Source organism: Dromaius novaehollandiae, chromosome 13 (assembly GCF_036370855.1).
Source record: "Dromaius novaehollandiae isolate bDroNov1 chromosome 13, bDroNov1.hap1, whole genome shotgun sequence".
Lineage (NCBI taxonomy): Eukaryota > Metazoa > Chordata > Aves > Casuariiformes > Dromaiidae > Dromaius > Dromaius novaehollandiae.
The window spans coordinates 23288807-23312834 of record NC_088110.1 but is presented as its reverse complement, the minus strand read 5'-3'; the positions used below and the strand labels follow the sequence as shown (position 1 = coordinate 23312834).

At 61.5% G+C, this 24028-nt stretch overlaps 1 protein-coding gene across 9 annotated transcripts in view; it reads right to left on the bottom strand.

Moving 5' to 3' along the window:
• The window catches only part of ZNF469 (zinc finger protein 469), a 250646-nt gene that overhangs the window by 35601 nt on the left and 191017 nt on the right, over positions 1-24028 (bottom strand). For 4 of the 9 annotated variants that reach the window (XM_064519790.1, XM_064519793.1, XM_064519791.1 and 1 more), the window contains exons 1-2: positions 22612-23252; positions 10770-10817 (exon numbers count right to left, since the gene is read on the bottom strand). The gene's annotated coding sequence lies outside the window, so the exon portion shown is untranslated. Of the gene's footprint in view, positions 1-10769; positions 10818-22611; positions 23253-24028 lie in introns of those variants that run through there. The other 5 variants (XM_064519794.1, XM_064519792.1, XM_064519795.1 and 2 more) reach the window with 2 other exon arrangements.

Below are 24028 nucleotides of genomic sequence, written 5' to 3'. Positions count from 1 at the left end.
CGGGCTCCGTGGTCTGAGGCGGCAAGGGTTGTTTTGCTTGGTATCGGTACAGCGTCCAGCGAGCCCGTCCGAGCCCGCAAGAGCAGCTCTCAGCTGCTCCCACAAACCCGGGAGTAAAAACCAGGCGAGAAACCAGATTGTTTCCCATCAGCCGCAAACAGCGGCGGTGCCACCTCTGCTGGGCGGCCCCCATGGGAGCTCGGGGCAGGAGGGAGCGGACGGCATCCCCTGCGCTCCCCGCGTCCTATGAAAACCAGATGCCGCGAATGCAAATCGAAGCTGACAGGGAGACGAGAGGTTTACTGAGGCACCGAGGGGAGCGCGAAGCCTTTGGAGCGGGGCTACCGTGCAGCGCCGCGGCCCGCGAGCTCCTGCCGCCCCAGGCGTGCTGCTGCGGGGCCCGACAGCGCCGGCGAGCAGCCCCCTTGCAGTCCCCACGCTCCCTCGGGTGGCTTCTTTTTTTACAATAACTGCTGTTACCTGGGGAGCGCCTTATTTTTGTTAGTTTTAGCTTATCGCCGGCTGCATTTGCACAGTGGCTTCGACGACAGGAGGCAGGTGACAGTGCAAAATCCGCCGGGATGCAGAGCGGACCGGAGCGGCTGAGCCCAGGAACGCTCCCGGGAACGCCAGGGCACGCCGCTCTCCCCACTCCGAGCCCGGCAGCCGGCACACCTCCAAGCAGGGATTTCTCTCCGCTGCAAACGGAGATTTTGCAGAGCAACCTGTCTCTCCCTCCCGACAGCCTTCGCCGCCGCCGCAGCCCAGGAAACGTTTCAGCCCTGCTCGGGGAGAGGATTGCTGCAAACAGCTGGCGGCAGAGCCTGCTCGGGCTGGGGAAGCGTTCTGGGATGAAAAGTATGCGATAAATTAGGATTACTACTATTGCCTGTGAGGAGGCAGCCGCGGGTTTCCAGCGCGGCGCTGGCCAGAGCCGCCTCACCGAGGATCCCGGCCTCATCCCGAGCGCAGCCGACACGTTACAGCAGCGTCCAGGTGTCGTAGAGTGACCCCTTCTTCTGCTCATCAACATGCTGAAGAGCTCGAGCCCCTCGATTTGCATTTGAAGAGAGTTTTTTTTGCATGAAAACCCTTCCCAGCCAGGGTCTCGCAGCCCCTCGTTGCAGCCCGGGTCCCGTGGGAGCGCCTCGCCGCCCACCGCTGCGGCAGAGCCCGGCGCCAACCTCGACGGAGCAGCACACTGCGGCACTGGCACCTTTCACCCTATCCCAAATTAAAAAAGAAAAAAGCAAGCAAGCAAGAGAAGCAGCAAGCGGAAGGAGACGACCCCTCCGGACCGCTGGTTCCTTGCAAAATCCTGAGCGGCAGCATGTGGCTGGGGGGGCCCCGCTTTCGCTGCACGGAGATTCAGGGGCCGGAGCAGCCCGGGAAGAGGCTCCCGCGGCGCCGGCTCGAGCAGCTTGGCACGAGCGGTGCGCTGGCACGCGGAGCTGCCGGCGAGGGAATTTGAGGTCTGGATCGCAGCTCACCTGCTCGCGCGCTGAACTGATTTCAAGGAAACGAAAGGCCGATGTTTAACCCAAACACCCGGAGTGACGGCGAGGGCAGGTTTTATTAAAACCTCTACCACTCCGCAGGCCTGGAAAACCATCAGGAGATTCGCAGGCTGCGGCGGGTGCTGCAGGGCAGGTGAAGCAGCGCTTGAAATTCATACAAATAAAGCAGCAGCTGCACGAGGCAGCAAAGCGCTTTGCAAGCCCAGGACCCGCTGGTGGTGCTCCCACGGCCGCTTGTGCACGAACCCGATGGAAAAGCAACATGTCGAGAGCTCCCCAGCCCCGCGGCCCGGGAGCAGCCAGCTCGCTCAGCCAGGTCCCGTTAAACAGGAACGAAACGCTTCCCCGTGCCGGAGAGAGGAGAGGTCATGCAAACGCATTTAGAAGGACGTTATATGAAATAAAACATGGGCCTCAGGGGAGAAACTATGGTGAGACATGTCACTTGCTGTGCTCCTGGAGCTGCATGATGTATTTTGGAGAAATGGTTTAACACCCAAAGCCCAGGTCTGAGCAGCCGGAGCTGTGCAGTGATTAGCCTCAGCTGAAAAAATGCAGCAGAAAGCCCAAACTTTCCATTTCTGGAGCAAGGTTTCGCTACTAAATATAGGTGCTTTAATTCCTTTTAAGAAGCTGAAGAGCATTGCCCGCGCCGGGCCGGCGCTCCTGCCCCTCCGGGAGCCCCCGCGGCTGGCTCACTGCATCCCCCGCCGCACGCGTCCTCGGGGCCGGGTCGGTCGGAGCGTGCAGCTTTTCACTCCCAGCCCTTGTTAATGTATAGAGGAAACAAGAAACACGACACGCCGGGGCTGTTTTGCACGGAAAGCCGCTGTCGAGCAGAGAAACCACCCTGCTCCTCCGAAGCGCGCTCCAGCGGCGCGTGATGGCCCGCGGCAGGAACGGGGCCGCAGGGGAGGTTTGGCCGACCGCTGCCAGAGAGCGATGCATGCCGCTGGCAGCCCTTTAGGGTTCACTTCGTGACTCCTCCGAAATGACTTCATGTTCGTTCATCGCTTATGGGAGGGTCGCTGGGCAAACTCCCCATCCGAAGCCGAAACCTCCTCAAATGGCTTCGTCAGCTGTCGCGGCCACGGCTCCTTCTGGGGATCCGCTGCAGCTTTTAGGAGGGCTTTAACAAGATGCATCCCTGGCGAGAGGACCGCTGCGCGCTGCTCGGCTCTGCCAGCCTCCTGCCTCTTTCCAGGTCTGACACTGGGCTGCTTGTGAGAGCCGCAGCCTGGACGCGCCTGGCTCCCTCCAGCCGCTGCACGGACTCTCCGGTGCTGCTCCGGGTGCCCAGGTCCATCCCGCTGCCGGCCAGCCTCGGCCGCTGCTCCCATGGGCCCCTTTTCCCGGGACCACCAGCGTGCATGCAGAAATGCCAGGCTCCCGGCGCTCCTCCACTCTTACCGCCCTGCTGCATGAGTGCAACCTCGGAGGCAGCAGCGTGGCATTTTTGCACGCACCCCGTGCGCCCTGGGCACTGTCTAAGCAACCAGCATCGCTCCCCATGGCCTGAGTGCTTCACAGGCCCTTGTTTTGCTTTCAGCAAAGACAAAATGTCAGCATTTCCAGGCACGGAGGGACGGCCGGCTAGCCTGACCTGTCAGCATCCAGAATGGAAAACATGCTCGTCAAGTGCTCGGGATGAGGTTCTAATTACTCCCCACATACCAGCCTGCATAAATACAGCGTAGCAGTCCAAGAAAAGCACGCTTCAAGTACGGAGAGCTTTTCCTGGAGCTAAATGCAGCCTCCTTCTCCTTGGGAGCCGGGTTTTGTCTCGAGTAGATAGCAATTTGCTTCCGCCGGTTTTGCAGTGCTTTACATAGGCGCTGCGAGACGGTGAACTCCGCCGGCGGGCGGCTGCTCGCTGCACACCGCGGCCCGAGCGCCCCGTCTCCGGGGGGAGAGCAGCTCCCACCACGGCGATGGTGATGCTGCAGGACGCAGCCCGGAGCAGCGCATCCGAGAGGCACCGGCAAGTGTCCCGGCCGGGCAGCCGGCATCGCTGATCCCAAAGCGCCCGGGGGAGCGCTGCAAGGTGGATGAACGCTGAAGGTGCGTGAAGAGGATGCGAAGGCTTTACAAAATACCGCTCTCGCCTCCATGCCCATGCTTAGCCTTGCGGGAAATGCCGAGTTTCATCCTCCCGGACTCTGCCTCTCAGGAGGCTCAGAAAGATGAATCGGGAGGAGATTGGAGATCCTGTTTCCTGGCACGGGTCAAAACTCTTTATCTTCATCAAGGGTTTCCTTGCTCCAAAACACCCGTCAGGCAGCAAAGTCGGAGGGAGGCTTCCCCGGCAAAGGCCACACCGGCAGCCCGAGGCAGATGGGCCCCAGGTGACAGGTCCGTTCCTGACCCAGCCCCAGGTCCCTCGCAGCAGGAAACCCCTTGTTTGAAACCTTCACCTTCCCGTTGCACAACGCACCCTCGCCGGGCTGACTCCAGCTTTGGGAGCAGCCCCAGCCGGAATCCCGCGGGAGCATCTCCGGGCTCCTGCCGACCCGCTAGCGGAGTCGCTACGCCGAGATGCTCGGTGCCGCCCGGAGCGTTTTCCTCGTCTCCGTTAACCACTACGAGAACCGGACTCTGCTCGCCACGAAACCTTCTGCCTCTCGCTGTCTGCGCATTAGCTGTGCGGCCTTCCCACTGCGCTCCCCGCATCGTCAGCTGGCGAGGGAGCAAATAAATTCAGTGGATACTTAGAAAAACGTTCAGGGGAGCAGAACTCCTTGTTTTGGAATAAAAAGACCCTAAAACAGCCAGCACAGCCATCAGTCCTGAGGAGACGTGGTTGGGCCGAAGGGATGGGAGACTCCCAGGAAACCAGGATGGTCCCCGATGGGACCAGGAGAAGCCCGCATCCGAGCTAGCGCCTCTTCCTCTCCGGGCCTCGGCTTCCCCTCCTGCCCTTTCCCTGCGGTTGCTGCAGCGATGATAACTGGCCAGGTGATAAGCTGCTGCCTCCTGCCACATAGGGCCACGGGGTCTGACCTCGGTTTGGCATTTCCACGCTATTAATAAGTGTCTGTTCCCGAAAGCCCCTCAGGACATGGGCTTCGGGTGGCTTTGCCATCTCCACCAGAGCTCCACCGTGGCCTCAGCCACGAGCAAAAGCCCCGGAGAAGGAACTTAGCAGAGCTGCAGCTTCCCGCAGCGCTTGGGCCCCCAGGGAGGGTCGAACCGGCTGCCCGGGCGGGCTGGCGGAGCACGGCTGCAGCGGCAACGCCGCGCTTGCTGGGCCGTTCGCAGCCCCACGTGGGGGACCTGCCCTCTGCAATCCATTTAGCACTTGGCACGGCTCAGAAGGCTATTTTTGAAAGGTATGCAACTGTCCCAGAAACACAACTTTGAAGTGTGGTTCAAGGCTTTGTTGTTGTGAAAAGAAAGGGCTTTTTACGTTTGCAATTAAACGCAAACACGAGTGAGTTGTTGGACCGGAGCTGGCCAAGGCAGGTCAGCTACGCTCTATCAGTGGGGCCTGGACGCTGTCCTGCTCCGGTTTCATAGCATGCCTGATAGACTGCTACCGCCTCTCCTCACTGTAAAACGCTGTGTTTTGCTATCTGTCAATTAGAAAAATTTGTTTCCTGGACACTGATAAGTGCCAGAAGAGCACAGGGCTCGTTCCCATCCTCTGCAGCCCAGCACCGGCGCACGAAAACGATTCCTGGAGTCCGGCTGGGGCGGGAAGGAAACTGCGACGCTGGGCAGGAGGTGGCTCGGGCTGGGGGCCGGAGAGCGGAGTGGGCCGGAGAGCAGCACCGCTCCCGGGGGGTCCCCGGGTGACTCGCCGCGGGACGCCTTCGGAGCATGCGGAGCACGCGGCGGTCCCGCGCTCGCAGCCAACTTTCTGCCACCGCCGGGGGGGACGATACCCGATCCAAGGCGAAGTCAGAGCTGCACGAGAGACGATACCTGAGCCGGCGCAACGCGGGCCCGTCAGCACCTCCCGTGCACCTCGGGGCCGGCAGCGGCAGCTCACACCGACGCTTTGCACCTCTTGGCTGCAGCTTCAGCTGTGGCGGTCGGAGCTGTAAAGCTGCTCTAGCTTAGTGTCCCCCCGTGGCCTTGCAGCTCCGGAAAGCCAGCGGAAAGCAGCATCCCCCTTGCAGGGCTCCTGTGCTCGTGGAGGAAGAGGCCACAGTAATGCAACCACGTCGGTGCAAATTGCTCCTCTCCAAGCACTGCTCTGCATCCCGCTGGGAACAACGCTGCAAACAAACTGCTCCCGTAGCAGCGGCCCGGGGCTGCTGGGGAGAACAGCAGCCCGTCCCTCATCCCGGGAATACCCATTGCAACGGCACGCTCTGGCTAAGGAGAAAAACCACCGTGCTGCACAAAGCTGGGAGAAACCCCAGCATCCCTTTACATTTCCTTCCCACAGAGGAACCTGGAGGTATTTCTGGCCGGGAAGCCCGGGGCCGGCCCCTGCGTTATTGCACCGGGTTTCCACCTGCGCGGGGCGGAGGGTGCTAATGAAACGCGACAGGGTGGCAGGAAGGGGGGGTAAATAACAGCTTCGCTGGTCGTCCCAACAGCTCCACGCGGCCGGGGGAGAGGCAGGCTGTTACCCCTAATTAAAAAGCAGCAGCTCCAAAGCAAAAATAGCACTTGGGTTTTTTTAAAGGGACACCGAGGGTTGCCCGCGGCTGCATTTTTCACATGCCTTCCCAAGGAGATCCCTATCGGCACACACTGGGCTCCTGCCGCACACCGGAGTTTGCACGCTTCAGCCCCGGGAGCCCGGCTCTGCCCCGGTGCAGGGCACCCACTGCCCTCCCGGCTGTCCCATGGTCCCCGCAGCACGGGATGCCCATGCCTGGTGCCAGCCCTGCCGTCACCGCACCAACCCTCCCTGCCATCCCTGCTCTGCACAAGAGCCGCCTGCAAGCTCCCGCGGGGCGCAGGGGAGCCCCAAGGCCTTGCGAGGCTGTAAACAAGCCGAGATGCTGCATGACAACACCGTTGAGCGGTTCTCCGCGGGAGCCGCCGATCTCGCGGGACGTGGGGGTTTGCGCCGGAAAATTCACACCACGCGTGTGGGTGCAGGGGGTCTCGCCGCGTGCAGCAGCCCTGGGACGCCCACAGCCTTGTGCAAGACCGATGGTGGGTGCAAGGCCGTAAAAGACCCAGCACCTCCGCAGCGGCTCCCGTAAGGGCTCCCCTGAGCCAGCGGCTGCGATGCGGGGAGCAGGCACGTACCAAAGCACCGCACTGCATCTCCCGGCACACACAGCCAGAGACATGATCCCAGCGTGGCCGCAAGCCGGAGGAGCCGGCTCCGCGCAGCGCATCCACCTTCGTTTCGTTTGCAATAACCGAAAGGCGAGAGCGGGCCGGGAAGCTGCGCTCCGGGTGCCCCCGAGCAGGGCTGGGTGCCCCGGGTGCTGCACCAGCCCCGCCGAGGCCCCGGGTACCGGCCCGACCTCTGCTTATCTCACCAGCCTCCTTATCCCCGAGCAATCTCCAAGGAGACACTAATGCTTTTTAACTCTGGCACAAAGGTGGTTTTAAAAACCTCTACCCAGAGGCAAACGCGGGGGGAGCGCTCATTAACGGGAGGCTGAATCCGTGGCCTGGAGCCCATCGACGGCACGCAGGGACGAGCGAGCCGGTGCAGCGCCGCGCGCCGAGACCCGACCGCGGCAAAGCCATGGAGCTTTCCGCCCCAACCGCACAGGAAAACACAACAGCAACCATCTCCTTTTCCAAACTCAAGCAGGCGGCAATTTTTAAGGCGATAATTTTTGTTCTGACTCTGCAGACACGCAGACAGTTGATCCTTTTTATTAAAAGTTTTTTGGTAAGGTATCACGAATTACTTGGCAAGCCAAGAACGAGCTCGCTGTAAGCTCTTCCCTGGAAGCCGTACTCCTATTTCACTCGCACGCATGTGAGTTCGGCCTAACTCTGCTAGGTCTGAGCTGCTTCTCCACTTAGGTCTGTGCATCTGGGTGCAGAGCCCGAAAGCTGGAGCCGAGCCTGGGGCGAGGTGTGGCAAAATGAATGCCCGGCAGTCAGGCGGCAGATCCACGCAGGGCTGCTTCCTCGCGGCATTAAGGCCCCTTTATGCTCCTCTAGCCATGTAAAGAGGCCTCTAAGTGAGTGTAAATTAAATTTAAGGTGCTTTTACTTCCTTTTTAAGGCCCCTTTACACTCCCAGTGAGGGGTAAAGGAGCCTCAGTGCCAGCAGGAGCCGGGTGGGTTTCCCCGCTCGCCCGCAGCCGGGGGCTTCCCGGATGCCGCCGGGACGCGACGGTGATGGGCACGAGGAGTGATGGGGGATGCCTCCGGGGAAAAGGCAGCGGCAAGCCGGCGGGAGGGGGGTCAGCGCCGGCGCAGGGGCTCCGCAGACACGAGCACCGCGAGCTGCTCCCCGCAGCCGTGCCGGGTCACCGCGCCGGCCCCGCAGCCCCCCGCTCGCCCTGACCTGGCCCCGTGGGGCGAGGTGGGGGGACTGCAGAGCAGCCCGGCTGCGACGGGGTTAAGCAGCTGCGAGCAGCTCCGATGCCTCCACCTCGCGCGCCAGAGTCCCCGTATAACCAGACTTGGCACTCGGAGAAAGCGCCACAAATCCAGGGGCTGAAATGCGCTGCCTTCCGCCCGCGGGAGACGCGAGCCCTGGCTGATGGGGGAAACAGAGCCTCCCCCACCCCCTCGAGGCCGCTTGTTTATTTAGGGGCTTTTTTTTTTTTCTCCCCCCCTCGATCAAATATTATGAAAAGAAAGTGCAAATGAATTCGGTGGGGTGCTGTTGAAACTTATGATGCTCCCCAGCTGGCAAAGGCTTGTCGCTCCCCGGGTGTGCACCGTGCCGCAGGTGGCAGAGCTGGCGGATGCCCGCGTCGCGGTGTCCCCCTCACTGCATCCCACACCGTGGTGTCCCCCGCCGCTGCATCCTGCACCACCTCATCCCGCACCACCGCATCCCGCACCACCGCATCCTGCATCGCTGCATCCTGCATTGCTGCTTCCTGCAACGCGGCATCCCACACTGCAGCATCCTGCACCGCCGCATCCCGCACTGCTGCATCCCACACCGCCGCATCCCGCACTGCCGCATCCCGCACTGCCGCATCCCGCACCGCCGCATCCCACACCACAGCATCCTGCACTGGCGCATCCTGCGCTGCCTCATCCTGCACTGCCACATCCTGCACCGCCGCATCCCACACCGCCGCATCCTGCACTGCCACATCCCGCACAGCCGCATCCCATACCGTGGTGTCCCCCACCACAGCATCCTGCACCGCCACATCCTGCACTGCGGTGTTCCCCCTGGCTGCATCCCACACTGTGGCATCCCGCATCGCCGCGTCCTGCACTGCTGCATCCTGCACCGCAGCATCCCACATCGCTGCATCCCGCACTGCTGCATCCCACACTGCCGCATCCCGCACTGCCGCATCCCGCACCGCAGCATCCCGCACCGCAGCATCCCGCACCGCAGTGTCCCACATCGCTGCATCCCACACTGCCGCATCCCACACTGCCGCATCCCGCACCGCCGCATCCCGCACCGCAGCATCCCGCACCGCAGCATCCCGCACCGCAGCATCCCACATCGCTGCATCCCACACTGCCGCATCCCGCACCGCAGCATCCCGCACCGCAGCATCCCGCACCGCAGCATCCCGCACCGCAGCATCCCGCACCGCAGCATCCCACATCGCTGCATCCCACACTGCCGCATCCCGCACTGCCGCATCCCGCACCGCAGCATCCCGCACCACAGCATCCCGCACCGCTGCATCCCGCACTGCAGTGTCCCCCGCCGCAGCATCCCGCACCACCGCACCCCGCACCGCTGCGTCCCCCGCCGCATCCCGCCACCACGTGCGGTCCCACTTCGGGCGGGCGGCCCATCCCGCGGGGAGGTTCCCCCGCCGGCACCGCCTGCTTCCCCTCACCCGCGTCGGGAGCCGAGGGCTCCCCACGTAGGGACACGGGAACCGAATCAGAGAGCCGGAGAAAAATGGTAACAGATGGGTTTGGTTTTTTGGTGTTTGGTTTTTTTTAAACCTCTTAATTTTCCCCTTTCGCCCGGCATCTTGCCGCTGCAGAAGGCTTCCCGAGCGTACAGTAGTTGTTTTTTTTCCCAGCTCACTCTGACTACTGCACACAATTCAAAGGAAATCTGGGAAACCAAATTCTCGGCTCTCCAGAGCAGCAAATGGAAAGTCACTTAAAGGGACTTCGGCCTTAAAGCGGCCGCAGCGATTTTCACCGGCGCCGAAGCAAAGGGGCTCAAACCCCAGAGGCTCCCGGGCGGCTGCAGCCACCGCGGGGCTCGGCCCCCGCCCCGGTGCCGGGGGGGAGCAGCGGCCTCCGCATCCCCCAGTGCCGGTGCCCCCCCGCCAGGCCATGGAGGGGGGGTCTCTGGGGGGGCAGGTCCCCCAGGAAAGGCACCGGTGCCCCGGTGGGCGTCGCAGACCACCGGCCCTGGACCCCGGTCGCGCGGGTCTCGGCGAGGTGCGTTAAACCCCCCGCGGGACCGCGGCGCTGGAAATGCCCCGGGAGGCAGCAGGCACCGGGAGAAGGGTTAAAGGGAAAAAAAAAAAAGCAGGAGAAGGAGAAAAGGAAGGACTGACATCAAAGGCAACTTCTCTGCTCAGCAGATGAGCAGCTTTATCTCCACTTCATATTTTTCACAGATGAACCGGCGTGGGGGGAGCTGCTTTAACCCTTCGGCGCTCGGAGCCCGGGGACGATCCCACCGGGAAAAGGGCCCCCTGGGCAGCAGCCGGCTCTGCCACCCCCGGCCGATGACAGCGGGGGACGTGGGGAGCCGCGGGGGGCTGTGGCACGGGGCCGGAGCTGGCGGGGGGCAGGCGGTGCCAGCTGTGCACCAACGGGGCATTTTTAGCTGGGGGGAACGGGGATTGCACTGATTTGCCTTTCCTTTTTAAAGGTCTGGGATGACACGAATAGCCGGAATACTTTTGGGCACACGGCGTGGGTTTTAACTCCTGCAAATCCCATCGGGTCCCTCAGCGAGCAGAACGGGGGAGGCGAAGAAAAGTTTGCACTAAAGGGACTTTGCAGAGCGGCGGGGCGGCTTGCTAAAGCAAAGCAGCCCTGGGAAATCGCCGCAGCCAGGAGCGGAGGCACGGAAACCTGAACGGCGGCTGACATGTGGCAAACAGCACATTCCCCTTTCCTCCCCGTCCTCAGCCCAAACAAAAATAATATTTACATTGCATCAGCGAGCGCGCCTGAAATGACAAAAGGGTGTTGACTCACCTCATCACGGAGCGGCCGGAGGGGAGGGCTGCGTTCTCCTCGGCGAGGCTGGAAAACCAGAAAGGAGGGGAATTAGGCGCTGCCGTCTCGCCCCGCGCCGCTCCTCCGTAATCTGTGCACGGCGAGAAGTCCTCGCTCGGGCCCGCGGGCTCGGCGCCCGGCTGCGCACGCCCCCTCCGCCCGCACCAGCCAGTAGCGCACAGAAGTCGGGCTGCGGCGCGGGAGCCGAGCCCAGCGGCGGATCCGCCGGTCGAGCTGCTCCGCCGGGAGGGGGGGAAAGAGGGGAAGACAGGGGCTGCCAGGGCTGGGAGACGGCATCGAAGGTGCACAGCCTCCTCGCCAAAAAAGGCTGCGCGCGGTTACGCCGGAGCAAACCCAGGGCCACCGCGGTGGTGTCCTCGGAGGGAAGGATCAGGCCCTGCCCCGGCCAAGCCCGGGGCTGCTGCAGCCCCATGCGCGAGCAGGGATTTGGCCGCTTTCTCCCCAGTCCGTGACCGGGGATGCTCATGTCCTATATTAAAAAAAAGAAAAGCACCCTCCTGACTCATAACACTAAAGGGCAACTGCATTAGCTGCTTTATTCTCCCTTGACGGAAGCCGTTATAAGAGCCAAAACCCCAATCCGAGGTCAGCATGACTTGCCGCAGCACGCGACCAAAGGACGCACTCATGCTGCGCTCATTATCCACACAGCTCCCTAAGTGCAGAGAGTTATTTGCCATCTAATCGCAGCAATCGAGGAATTTCGGTGGAAAGCCTCGACCGGACGCCACCCGAGCGGCCCCGACGGCACAGCCCACCCGGGCGCACGCTCATTCGCAGGCGCGGCTGCACGCTGCTTTCGGAAAGACGGGCTGGCCCTCGCGGACTGCGATGGTGGGTCTCGAACTACGCTGGACATCGCTTGCAAAAAAACTCATGCGCTTTTGAGTTACTCATATTTAGCATCGTTTTCTTTCTTTTTTTTTTGGTCAGCCCCAGAAGCAAACAAGCAGTTCTGGCCGTTGCTGTGAAATGCATGAGCATCACGTCCCGCGGGGAAGGCACCAGCGCCTGACTCCCACGTCTATCCACCCGTTACCATCGTGCGCCATGATGCAGACGGTTCCCTACGGAGCAGGCGCATCCAGGAGGAGGGATAAAGCAAGGGAAAGGCCTGTTTCAGCTAATGAGCTAAGTCCCGAGGATTTTCCCTCAAGCCAAAGAGCGACTATGGACTGAGACGGGTCTAGCAGCGAGCGAGCTCTGGCTCAGACTTGGTGACTTTTTTAGAAGGCTCATTCACAGGCAAAACAATGAATACTAAAATACACACTGTATTCATACATTTGTTTTGAATCCGCTAACGTGAAACCACTTATATAATTCTCACAGAGCAAACATCTCATTATGCACAATAAAAGAAAAACTTTTCCTCAGTTTTTTCCCCCAAAAGTTCTGTGCTTTTCGCCTCGGCCAAGACATTTCACATGTAACATAAATCAAACCCAGGTGCATCTTTCTGCTTGAAATACTTCACTAATAAACATTGCTTAAATATATATATGGCTGCATTAAAATACAGCCCGTCCCCTCGTTTGGAGAACTTTGGATTCATTTCTCCCCCAGGTGGTGACGACCCCACCTGCATCTCAGAGCCTCGATGCGCCGGGTACCAGGGGAAAAGCCCCCTGCTCTTTCTCACGCCAAATTTCCTCCGTCATCTCTAACCCAGCCCACATTTCGTACACACCAGGTGGGCTCCAAACCGCCCTCATCTTACATGCAACAAAACGAGGTTTTCAACCAAGTACAGCCGGCAACATGCCTATTTCTAATGGATATGAGGTTACAAGTATATTTTAATTACAGACTATCAATATTTTGCTCTGCAAGCCCAGGCAGAGGAGTTTTTCTCCGCTTTGGCACCTGGCAGCTGCCGGCCAGGCGATTTGCGGGAAGGCTGCGGGACAGGATGAGCCGCCACCGCTGCTGTGGCCCCCGCGCCGATGCCGCTTGCCCGGCTCCGTGCTCCCTCCTGCCTCGCTGGATGCAGCGGCGGAGCGGCCGGTGATCCCGGCTCCCTGCTGCCGGGCACAGGAGATGCTTCGGCAAGGGGAATCCCTCTTCCCGTCCGATTCCCGCTTTGGACTCAGCAAGCGGATGCATTTTATACGAGGGTTACCGTCGTCCCTAAAAGCGCATCTACGGAACGAGGAGCCAACGCCAGCGCAGCCCCCCGGGACCCGCAGAGCTGCAAGCTCTTATCTGAGCGTTTCCCGACCTGCGCCCAACGTCCCGGGAGGTCTCTGGGCTGCTTGTGCGGCCTCCGACAGCGGCGACTAAAGAAGTAAATTGGTGGTCAGGAAATGCGATTCACTGCGGAGTGGTCCCCGCTGCTAAGGGAAACCTGCAGCTGTCCAGAACCCAAATGCAATCGAAATTACTGCAGGCGATAGACTTGCAAAATGCAAGCTAGCATTTTCTTCTGCATTTCTGATGAAAACTTGTCTCTTTTTGGTTGAAAAACTTGTAAAACGTGCATTTGCTTCAGCAACCCATGTGTAAAAGCGGCAGCTCCGGGAGAGAAGGGCCAGGCCGGGGTGGGGACGGCGGGGGGGAGCCGCACGCGCCCTGGCCGCTCCTCTCCTTGGTGTCTGCCCCGAGCGAACGGGCAAACCTCGGCCTCTCCTAACCCACCACGTCCAAGCACGGACCTCTTAGCACCCCACCTTCTCGGGCCACCCTAACCTTGCTCTGCTAAAGCTTTGCTGAAGAGCAGGAATTGAAAAGAGCAGCTGACGCAGACTGAAACGCAGCTTTGCTTGGACGTACCCGACGGCCGCAGACCCCAAATCGGCAAGAGGTTTCCTCTGCCCATCTCCGGGTTATGAACAACGCGGGGCGGCTGCTGAGGGGGACCAAACCCACCTCTTGCAGCGTGGTCACGCGTGCACGGAGGGCAAAGGCCAATGCGCAGCCGTGCAAGCACGTGCGGTTCTTGCTGCAGCACTAAGGCACATGTAGGCACGTTGCATGGCAGCTGGGACAGGCGCGGTGTCACCTACCAAGCGCAGCCAACGACCGCACGCGGGGGCCCACGGCACTCCGAGCATCGCCGAACGCGAGCCCCACGAGCCGGGAAGCGCCTGCCGCGACCGCCGTCCACGCACGACTTTGCAGAGAGCTGCAAAGCTGCAGCGGCGGCGGCGGACGAGGGGGCAGGCGGGGAGAGCGCGGCGCCGGGAGCCTCTTGGCAGCCGTCCGCGGCGGGCCGTGCCGAGCGGCCGGGCACAGGCCGTCCCCGCCAGCAGCACGCGCCGCTCGGAGCCGCTTGCACAGCTGCGCGTCGGGGGGAAAAAAAGCAGCGAGCGCTCGGGTTTTGGCTTGCCAGCTCCGCCGCGCTCGTGGCACAGAGCTGTCTGCACAGCTCTGCCGCTAACACGGCCGTGGCACCTCCTCGCATCCCCCCGCAGCCATCCAAGCGGGAATCCCGCTAAGGAAAGGGAACAGCGAGGAGCCGGGAGCAGGGGCCCCGGTGCGGAAACTGGAGACGGCGGCGCGGGCGGCATGAATGGGACCTTTCACGGCGCTCCGGAGGAAGCGCGGGACCGCGGGAGCCGCACGCAGCCGCCCGGCACGGCGGGGAGAAAACCACCACGCCGGCAGCACGGAGCGGGCAGCGAGCGCCCCGCTCCCCCAGCGCTGCAGCGCTGTCCTTATTTTTTCCTGTAATTGCGTCTCCACGGGATCGCTAACATTTACATTTTTGCAGGCGCTGCATAGTTTATTCACGGGCCGCGTTCAGCAAAAGGGCTCTGCTAATAAATAGACGTATTGATGCTCGCGCGTCTATACGTCGCGCTGACCCGGCGCGCAGACAACCGGCCCCTTTTACACTGCTCGATATTGTGAGCGAGCGGCTCGCGCCGGCAGCGCGCCGCGGCCCCCCGGCACGCGCCCGCCACGCATCGCCGCCCCCCCGCCGGGCCATGAATGGGCCAGTGTGCGGCATGCCGGCGCCCACAGCCCCCGCAAACGCTGCCGGGGGGGGAGGAAAGCCCAAAAAAAGAGCAAAAGGAAAAAAAAGGGGGGGAAAAGGGAAAAAAAGGAAAAAAAGGGGAAAAAAGGAAAAAAAGGAAAAAAGGAAAAAAGAGAAAAAAGAAAAAAGGGAAAAAGGAAAAAAGGAAAAAAGGAAAAAAGAGAAAAAGAAGGAAAAAGAAAAAAGGGGAGAAAGGAAAAAAGGGGAAAAAAGGAAAAAAGGAAAAAAGGAAAAAAGGAAAAAAAGGAAAAAAAAGGGGAAAAAAAGGAAAAGCAGGGGGGGGTAAGGATGCCTTCACACTCTCTGCCTGGGATTATTGCACCCCTCTCCCCCAAACCCTCCTCTCGCTCCTGGGATAAATAAATAAATAAAAAGCAGAGGAAATTATTCCTTCGCTGTCCCTTGCAGCCAGGACCAGCTCTGGGCTGCTGCCTCCATTGGGGGACTTTGCTGCGGGGAAATGCAGCCCCCCCCTGTGCTGCCTCACGGCTATTTATGCAAAACTCGTCTGCAAACCCCTGCCCAGCCTCAGCGGCCCCCGTCACCGCTCAGCCACGGGCGAAGACCTCGACGAGGCCGACGGCGGCTCCAAGCCGCAGCCGCCCGCTCCGCGGTGTGCGTGCAATGAGTTTCGGGTGGCCTCAGCCCTCTCTCTTCTGGCAGGTACCCGTGTCCCCTGTCCCACCGACCCCCGCCGGCCCCCAAGCACCGGCCTCGGCCCCGGGGGGAGCGAGGCTGCCAAGGCGGACGCCCCGCGCGAGCCCGCCAGCGAGCCGTGGCCGTGGCCCGGCTCCGAGGGCGCATAGTACCCCTCTGTGCCGCCGGCCGGCCGCGCCGCCGACACATAGCTGGCATTATATTTAGCTGGCCCCGGCTCTCGGGCATAATATTTTTTTAGCAGTGGACTAAATATTTTTAACATATGCAAACATGCACGGTGGAGGCAGCTGCGGAGGCGGCGAGCGGCGACGCTGCTGGCCATCCCGGCAGCACAAAGTCAGCTTTCTGCTCCCACGTGGAAAAACCATGGATGTTTAGGGGCAAATCTTGCAATGGCATCGTAACACGGGAGCCCGCGGTCCTCCGCGTGCCGGGACGAGGCCGCGCAGAGCAGCCGTCCGTGCCCTGGTGCAGGCGCATGTGCAAAGCCACCTGCGCACACCGGCTCGGCCGAGAGGACGTGGTCCCGGCTGCCGGCAAACGGAGAGGTGCCGGGGCAGCTGAGCGGAGCAGAAAGCTCTGCTGCAGGGAAATAGGTTGGGATGAGCTGCGGGGAGAGCTGCAGCGTGCTCGTGGCGAGAAATGCAAGCATCCCTCCTCCCCGAGCCGGGGAAAGCACCCTTCTCCGCACGTTCCTGCATTGCACCGTGCCGGAGGCGGCAGCAGCTCTGCGCCAGGCCTGGGGCGCGCGGCGACGTCGGCTGCAAAGCTTGCTTTTTAGCACCAATAAAAACAGCCAGCGCTAGCCTTGCCCCTCTTCTCCTGCCAAAAAGCTCCAGCCCCGTGCCCAGGCGGGAAACGCGAGGCACGGAGCAACCCGGCGGGCGGGGAGCTTCGCCCCCGGGCGCGGGGCGGCGTGGCGGGGGGGTGCACGCGCCTCCCCCTCGGCCCGAGCCGCGGCCCCGCTCTTATTTGGCTTGGAGCGGCGCGCGGTGCCTGCCCGCAGCGCGATGTCCCCTGGCCGGCGCAGCGCGGCGGTGGCTGCCAGCACGGGGCTGGGCAGCGGCGGCTGCACCGGGCAGCGGCGGCGGACGGGAGCGCCGTCGGCACAGCCCGTCCCGTCCCATCCCGCCACGATCCGCCGGCAGAGTCCCCCCCCTGCTCCCTGTGTAAACACGCCGTTTATCCAGGGCTCTGCGCTGCTCTGACCTTGCAGATGTGAAACTCGAGGGCTCAATTTGCTGCATATTCGGATGCAGAACGATTGCAGTTCTGCCAAATGAGGCATCTCCTGCCTTGCGCCGAGGCAGCTGCACGCTGCCAAACCCCAGCGCCGAGGAGATTCCCGCAGGTGCGTATCCCGCCTGCGAGGAAGAGGAGGGAAGGGAGAGTCCTGGAGGAAGACCCCAGGGTCGAGGCAGCAGCAATGCTTAGTGCTGCCAAGCAGGTCCGTCCCCGCCGGCGGGGGCAATCCCGGCAGCTCCCTTTCCGTGTCCCAGCCTTCCCAGCTGCACAACGGGATTCCCGGCCAGGACTGTCCTTTGGGGGCCTTCTCCAAAAACCAGAACGGGAGCGATTCGAGGGGCCCAGTGGCCCCTGCTCCTTCTGCCCCCAGCCCCTGCCACCTCCGCGTGGCACCACCGGGCAGGATGCCACCACGTTCGCTTTTCCCAGGTCACGTCGCGCTTCCAGGGATTGAGCTCAACAGCCGACCAGGACAGAGCAATTTTCACCTTCCATTTGCAATCCCCAGGCTTTGTCCCATGTTTTCCACTATCACAGTTTTGGAAAGCAGCTTTCGGATGCTGCGCAGCGGAGCAGAGTCGCTGAGCCCACTCTTGCTCCCCAGCCGCAGAGCCCAGCTGGAGTTTAATCCTGCTTTCTTTACATTTCAAACTCAACAAAAATAAGGAAGGTGGAACAGCATCATCTGCTCCCCCCCGGTTTTGGTGCCGGCGGGCCCCCATCGTGCACGTGCCACCCCACAGCCACCGGTGCGCTGCCCGCCGCGGGCTCGCTCCAACCCCGCGTGCTCTCCTCCCGCGCCCCTTCCCACCGTGGCAAAGCCGCCAGCGGAGCCGCTTTAAAACGTTACTGCAGACGCGGCAGCTCGGCCTGAATTTCGCTCAAACGTGTGAGTAGAAAGAAGCTTTTCAGCGTATCAAACAGCATGTGCATTAGCAAAAAAAAAAAAAAAGGAAAGCAAAGGAGGGAGCTGCTCGCTGCTGGCCAGGCCGGCGGCGGTGCCCGGTGCTGGGGCGCTCCCGAGCCCGGCCCCGCTCGGCACAGAGCCGCATTCTTGCCCGGCGCGCTCGGCGGCACGGCGGCAACTCCCCTGCGCGCCGAGATGAAAGGATACCTCACAATCGCCGCTTAATGCCGGATAAGTGTTTTTCCTCAAAATTATGGGAGAGGAAATTCAATATTTTTCTAGGACTTGCCTTTGCATAGTAACTAATAGCGCAGGGAGAACAATCCCGTATTCATGTGCAACGCAAACAAGCACATTCCAGTAATCTCACACCTCTGCCTCGAGCCCAGCGACGGGCCCGGCACCAGCCCATGGGCACCCGCGGGCTCCGGGCTCCGAACGCGCTCCCGGTGCTTCCCAGGAGGCGGGAGCAATGCCGAGCAGTGGCACCCCGGGATGCTGTGCACGGCTCTGCGATACGGGATGCAGCAAGGGATGGTTTTTTTAGGAGCAGCCCAGGGGTGGTAGAAAGGGAGAAGATGCCCTCGGGGAGGGATCCTGAGCGCTCAGCTGAGTGTAACAAGGGGCCAGAGTGCAGCCCCCGATCTCATTTCTTCCTCCTTCAGATCCCGGCTCTTCCCGTCTCCATCTTTTGCCGCTCGTTCCCTGCTGCTCCCCTGCAGCCCCTCCGGAGCAGCTGCCCTTTCCCAGCACACAGCGCGCCGCCCCGGGGCCAGCTTCCCCGGCACTAAAAGCCGACTTATTTCTGTTTGTCTTCACAAAACAGTAGCAGGTTTGTGCTGTAAATCCACGTTAATGGAACGATCTGTGTTGGCTTGTTCCCATTAGCGCTCTCCGAAAGGGAAAACATTTGTGCGCGAGCACGTGCGTGCTGAGTGCGCGCGTCTCCCGGGCCGCTCGCCTCGGGGTCCTGCTGTCGCACGTCCACGCTCCGCCGCGAGATCGAAACATCTCCACGCCTGGAAAATCCCGTCTGGTCCCACCACTTCCCAGGAGGCTGCTTTCAAATGAAAGCCCGTGCACAGGGGCTTTTTGAGGATTTGAACCCCACCATGCTTCGCAGGGGCATCAAGCAGCCTGGTCTCTTCCAGGGCATCTTCCCTGGATGGAGGCTTTCCAACCTGGATTTTTGGAAGCAGCAGAAACACCTGGTTTTGCAGACAGGCCCTGCGTTTCTCAGCAGACCGACCGCGATGGGTGCAGCGTGCACTGAGCGCCTCGGCTAAGCGCACCTGCCTGCCCGGCCAGCTCCTGCGCCAGGAAACACGGGGGTTTGGAAGGAGGATGCTCTCAGCGGGGTTTTTCTCGAGGGAAAGCGGGAGGGAAACCCCCCGGTCAGCATCGATGCCGGGGAGCAGCGGGCACCGGGCACGACGGCAGCACAGCTCTGCGGCCGTGCATCCCCCCGGCGCCCTGCTGCCCGGCCTCGCCGAGCCCCCCGCCGCGGCTCCCCCCCGGGACGGCTCCTGCCGGGATTCATCCCGCTGTATGTTCGCAGGCGGCAAACAGGTGGCGATGTTGTACTCCAGGATTTCAGCTTCCAGCCCCAAAAACCGGGCTGCTGTCCGAAATCGGCACTCGGCCTCCCCGACCCATGTGCCCTGTCGGAGACCTTTCAAAAGCCAGCGAGACCGGTGCAGCGATGAACCCCGGCTTCCTTCTTCTCTTCCATTAAAAACATTGCAAGCCCAAAGCTTCTCTTTTCACTCCCTTTTAATCCGAGTGAAGGGATAAAAAGTTTGCCGTTTGCAAGTGTGCAAGCATCTCGGAAAGCCTCTCCAAGCCTTGCCCTGCCCGGGCTGCAGGCGCGTGGCGGCGTTCGCAGGCGCTCGTGCGCGTCGTGCAAGCGGCAGAGCGGTGCCGGGTTCCCAGAGACCGGTGCAACTTCCTAAGCAAAGGCGGCCGGCGCGGGAAGGGGAGAGCAGGGCTCCTGCAGCACCGCTTCCCGGCGCGGAGCAGCGGCCAGGAGGAGCAACGGCAGAAACGCAGCCCCGAGCTCCGGCGAAGCGCCGGGCCCAAGAAGGGGCTGCGGAAAGGTCTCATTCCCGCGCAGCCCCTGCGGGAGGTTGCAGCTCTGCTTCACACCTCGCCGGGCACCGCTGGGGACGTTCAGCAGCTCTGGACAGCAGACCCCAGCTGAGCCACCAAAGAGCATCTCCAGGGCACGACGTGGAGCTGACGCCTCCTATCAGACAGTCCGAGTCCGGCCTCTGGCTGCGGAGCAGCTCCCTCCCGGGCTGCGCGGTGCTGCTGCGGGTCTCGTTCAGATCCTGCCTCTGGCGACGCCGGTTTCGTGTCAGTCCTGAAACCCAAGGAGGTTTCCCGGCCCGAAATGCCGACGATGGAGAAGGAGGCGAGAGGGGGCTCCGGGCTGTGTCGGGACGCAAACGTTTGGCCAAAGGGCTCCGTCCTCTCGGCAAGCGCCGACCAGGCAGGAAAAGGTGAGTGTGCAGCGGCAGAGACCGAGCCGAGGTTTCGGGAGGCCTCAGCAGGTCCTGGGGGCAGCGGAGGCTGCAGCGAGCGGGCTGGGAAATGCGACGGGGAACCCGGAGGCACCGCGAGGACCGGGGAGATGAGGAAGGATGTTTGTGCTGCGCTGATGCTAATTTGCACACTAAGAAAGCAATTCCCAGCGTAAGGTGAATTTGCACTCTGGGAAAGCGGATGCATCCCTCTCTCCCGAGGGATCCCCTTCCCCTGACCCGCCTGTCCTTAGCACCGTCCTCGCAAGGATCTGCGTTTGGTGCTGACCAGCCGGCACAAGCATCCCAAAACCCATCCTGCAGCGGTGGCATGCGGCAGCTAAGGCCACAGCCAAACCTCTGCAAAGCCCAGCCGCGAGCCAGAAACCTCTACCGACATCCCCCCTGCCAGCCCTGCCTCCTGCGCGGGGTCGGGATTCGGTGGCTGCTCTGCAACGGGATGACACGAGCTGGACCAGGGTGACAGATGCAGTCAGAAATGCAAACAGAAACTGCACGCCACGGTTGCAACGGCCCTTAGCTAAGCGGGTTTTTTAAAAGCCTGGAGGACCAAAACGTGTAAACCTCGGCTTCTTGTCGTGTCATTGAGCAGCCAGAGAAACACAGGCAATTTTGAAACTGCCATAAATATTCGGGGATGTCTAATCCCCGGGGCCGGCAGCTCTGCTGGGTGGATGCTGTCAGCTGAGAACGAGCGGCGGCGGCAGCCACGCACCCCTGACTCACACCGCGGAGATGCTGGGAAGCCGCTGCGCTTCCCCTGCTTTCATAATCACACACATTTTATTTGCTTAAGGTTGTTGGTAACTGTTGCTTAGTAGTGGGACACTGGCCCTTTAGCACCTTTCTCTTCCAAGGACGCAAAGCCAAAGCAGACGGAGGCACCTTCGAGGGTATTTAAAGGCCGCGGGACGGGTGGTCAGCGCCCGCCTGAATTTTCCCGGCGACCGATTTAATTAAAACCACGTTTGCAACGGAGAGAGGAAACCCGGCGCGGGGGCGGCAGGTGGAGCGGGCGCGGGCTGCCGGCTGCAGCGGTGCCGGGCGAGCGATGCAACGCGGAGCCCACGCGCGTGCCACACGCCACGGGGCCCGGCCGAGCGGCTCGCCGGGAGGCACCTGCTCAGGGAAAAGCTCCCCGGGAGCCCCGTCCCGCAGGAAGCCCGGCCACGGCGCGGGGAGAGATGCTGCACCTCCGGCTCGGCGTGACGTTGGAGCGGGATGCAGGTGCAGAAAGATGCCGCTTCTAGAGCACCGTTCCTCCACGTTTTCACGATACACCCGGACACGAGGAAACACACCGTTTCTGATATAAGACTGCAAACACAGCCATGCCCCCAATTTCACCGGGAATCCCTGCGCCCCCCCCAAATCCAGCTTTGACAACAGCATCACTCCTAATGTTAATTTCCATATGGATAAAATCAAGGGATTTTCTTTTTAAGGAAACATTATTCAAAACGAGCAACAGTGTATTACGGGAATTCATACACCCCCAGACGCTGGGTGCCTGTCTTCCACAGCCAAAAACGCTCTCAGTGGCATAAACCGGGCTATTGTTGCAATGCAAAATCCAAGCTACCGTGAGGCAGAAAATACAACATTTGCGGGCGGACGCGCGGGCGGGCTGAGAACCCGCGTGTGCTCAGCTCGGCGCAGCGGTCGGGCCGCCGGCGCCGCGGGGCAGCGGCTGCGCTGCCGGAGCAAGCGCTGCGTAGCGGCGTGCACGGCGTTGGCAGCACCCGAGCCGCCGTCCCCCGCGCTCGCCGCCCTCAACGGGTTAATCGCGGCCGGTTAGGAACAAAACCCCTTCTGCAGAGTTTGCTTTCCTTGCCGGTAAACAAAACTGCGCGTTTTCACAGGGTGACTTTTTCTAAATTAAACAACGCTGTCGAGTCATCGGCTCCGGCGTGGATTTCTCTGAGTGAGACTCACTGGATTCAGCCTCCGGGCAGCTGTTTAATTACAACTCCGCTGGGTCCCGAGTTTCTAAACCATTCCAAGAAAGCTGTTTTCACAAAAAAGGTAGGAGCTGCCCCGGGAGCTGCACACGCTTTAAGGGCAGGAGGGTGGAAGCTGGACGTAGCTCCTTGTAAAGCCCCCGAAGAGGGGAACAACTATTTTTAACGCTACTTAAATCGTCCACGTATTTTCAAAGCAGGACCAGAGATCCCTGCAGAGGCGAGAGGCGCCTCGGTTTGGGCATTTCTCTGCCGTCTCCTTTAGCCGGCTTTTCCGCCCGAGCGGGGCTCCCACCTGCGCTGCCCCGGGCCGGCTCCCGGCACCTCCGCGGCGGCCGCAGCCCGCGGCGCCTCGCGACCCGCACGGCTCCGGGGATGCGCACGCAGAGCGAGCCGCACCGCCGCCGCGGCCGCCGGCCCCGGAGCGCCGACAGCGGCCCCCTCGCCCCCCCGTGTGCAGAGTCCGGCCGCCAAAGCAGAGGGGTTTCCGCGAGAAGTCCCTCACCTTTCCCGCGCGCGGTCGGGAGCTGCCCCTTGCTGCCTCTACCGCCTCGCTCGCCGCGCTATCTCCCGTCTTCCGGCAGCTCCCTCGGAGCTGGAAATATCATTAGCGAGACAAAAAATCACGGAGAAGCGGTGCGATATCCAAAGCGCCGAGCGCCAGGCAGCCGAGCCCGGGTCCGCGAGCTGCAAAGTCCACCTGCACACATGGTATTCAGATCCGGCAGCACCGGAGGGCGCGGAGCAGGCAGGAATACTTCTCTGGTGTCTGCTGATGACTTCACTTCATTAGCATGCTCCTGATAGTTCTCTCTGACTGTCTTTTACTGACTTTAAGGCTCTGCTAATCAAAATACTGTAGCATTTAACTATTTCCTGACTCGCGGGCTTTGCAAGGCGAAGCCCTGTGGGGCAGCAAGCGATGAACGGGAGCAGAAACGCCAGCCGCCGCGTGCACCGGGCTCAGCCGCCGTCCAAAAGCAGTATATGCTGTGGAGGTCTGCAGCTAATGGCTGCAATGTATACGCTGAATACGGTCCAGCTTTATCCGCTCAACAAGGGCGAAACGTTGCTCTGCCGTGCTGGACCTTTCAGCGCAGGCGGATGCAGAGACGAAAGCGCCCTTCCACCTTCTGGGATGAGATTTCCCCCCACACAACCATAATAATTTTACTTAAAGAAGGCTCGGAGGGGGAGAGCTCCACGGTTTGTGGGGGGTGTTGATTCTCCGTCACACCACGGAAATCTCCACCGCTGCGCGGGGTGGCCAGAGCCAGACCCTTCCCATGCCGTGTCCTGCTCCCCAAGGGCCACCACCTTCACGCACTCCTGTTGGCGTGGTGTCCCCCGCGAGGGACCCACGTGCTTCCACAGCCGAGCTGACTTCCTCACGCGGGGCAAGAAAAGTGACATAATTATTGAGTTACAAAAGGGGAAACTGAGGCACAGCAAAACTAGGCAACTCTGCCAACACCTCACACGGAGCCTGCGGCAGAGACAAGAGCCGGACCCAGGTCTCCTAGTGCCACCCTGACACTGTCTCCTCGGAGTTTCTAGCTGTTGTGGAGTCCATGTCAGGTTTTACTTTAACAAAGAAAAACAGGAATAGATTTTGCAACAGTAGGATTAAAAAAAAAAAAAAAAATGCAGGCACTGTGCATGTGCGTCCGTGCAGCCTCGCCTGGTGCGTGCCCAGGTCGCGTGCACCTCGCGCGCCCCGGGCTCGCGGAGGAAGGTGTTTCCCTGTCCCCGTCCACGTGCTCATCGCGTGCACAAACCTAGGGACACGTGCGTGCAGCGTGTGCAGCGTCGGTGCACGGAGGCTCCCGTGCCGCGCGCGAGCGTTGCAACGAGGCGTGCACGCGTGTGCCTGTGCTGGGCACGGCTGTGCGCACACGCACGCAGCGGGAACACCCGTTTCA